We start from the raw sequence: 1,595 nt of genomic DNA, 5'->3' as shown, positions 1-1,595 counted from the left end.
GCTAGCCCGCCCAAATCAGATAAGCCAATCCCTGAGGCGCTCTCACTGGCACCGATCCGAAAAACCAATCAGAGCTGGTCTTTTATATTCACCAATGAATGACTGAGCTGGCCGGGGGCCCGTTCGAATGAACCAATTAGGCAAGGGAAGCGGGACTAGAGGGCATTCAAAAGGCACCACTCGGAATCGTAGCGGAGAGACGGACAGGGAATCTAGCCAATGACGGGGGCTGGCGTGTTCTCCGTGTGTAACTCTGAGGAGAGGCGCTGTGGAAGTGGGAGGGGGTTTTCTGAGGTACGAGCTGGGGTAAAAAGAGAAAAGGAGAGGGTATGTATACCTCAGGAGCTGCTAACGTCTTTCAGACCACTGAAATCTAAAACCCATCCTCCATCCTGAGGTTTTTTTTTTTTTTTTTTAGCGAGAAGAACGGGAGTCCTAGCTCCGTTTCCTGAGGAAACTGAGCGCCGGCTTTCTGGACAGACACCCCGTGATTTGTTTCAGTTCAGCGAACAGGCCCTGGCGTCTGCTTCAAACTCCGTCCCCCCACCCCCCAAATTTATTTATTTATTTAATAAATTTATTTATTTATTTATTTGGCTGCGTTGAGTCTTAATTGCTACGCATGGGTTTTCTCTAGTTGCAGCGAGCGGTGGCTACTCTTGTGGAGCACAGGCTTTAGGCACATGGGCTTCAGTAGTTGTGGCACGCGGGCTCAGTAGTTGTGGCTTGCGGTCTCTAGAGCGCAGGCTCAGTAGTTGTAGCACATGGGCTTAGTTGCTCCGCAGTATGTGGGATCTTCCTGGACCAGGGCTCGAACCCGTGTGCCCTGCATTGGCAGGCAGATTCTTAACCACTGCTCCACTAGGGAAGTCCCCCAAATTTATTTTTAAAGAAACAAAAGCGGTATAGTTGGTGGGTTTTTGTATAACAGAAGGGCATAGAGAGGCCACACAGAAGAGAGAGCAGCATTCCAGGCCCCGGGGAAGAGCGGCGTGGGGCTGCGACTGGGCAATCAAAGGGAATAATTTATAGTCACCACCTCAGGAGTTGAGGATGGTTTAGGGGCCATTCTAAGACCATAACTTTTCCCTCGGACGGCCAGCAGGATGCCCTCGTACTTGCTACTTTTGCTCTCCTCTGTTTTATATTCCCTGAGCCCTGCAGTCCAGATTTGACAAGGAAATGCCAAAGACCGAAGTGTTAACTCTGACGTCTAAACGTTTGAATGGGTTTCTTCTGTCCTCCTCAATCCACAAGGTTAAAATGACAAAAAAAAAAAAAAAAAAAAGTCGTTGCCCTTACAAGATGCTAGAAAAAATAACTGCACAATTTGAGTGATTATGAATCCCATCAGGACCACCTCCTTCCAATCATTATTCGCCCCCCCGCCCCCCCACCCCGAGTTTCAATCCCGACTCAGCAATTTGCCAGTCGTGTGGTCTTGATGGAGGCAGGCTTCTTGGTGTTTTCTTCTCCTCCTCTCAAAAAAGAGGAGAAAAATAACTGTTGCCTCAGAGTCGTGTGAGGATTACAGGCCATAAACATAAGGTGTTTAGAATAGTAAACTAACAGTATCAGAATCAGGAAGCAGGGAT

The sequence above is a fragment of the Balaenoptera acutorostrata genome, chromosome 20 (genome assembly GCF_949987535.1).
Source record: "Balaenoptera acutorostrata chromosome 20, mBalAcu1.1, whole genome shotgun sequence".
NCBI lineage: Eukaryota > Metazoa > Chordata > Mammalia > Artiodactyla > Balaenopteridae > Balaenoptera > Balaenoptera acutorostrata.
The sequence above is the reverse complement of the archived record's forward strand: the minus strand, read 5'-3'. Positions refer to the sequence as shown.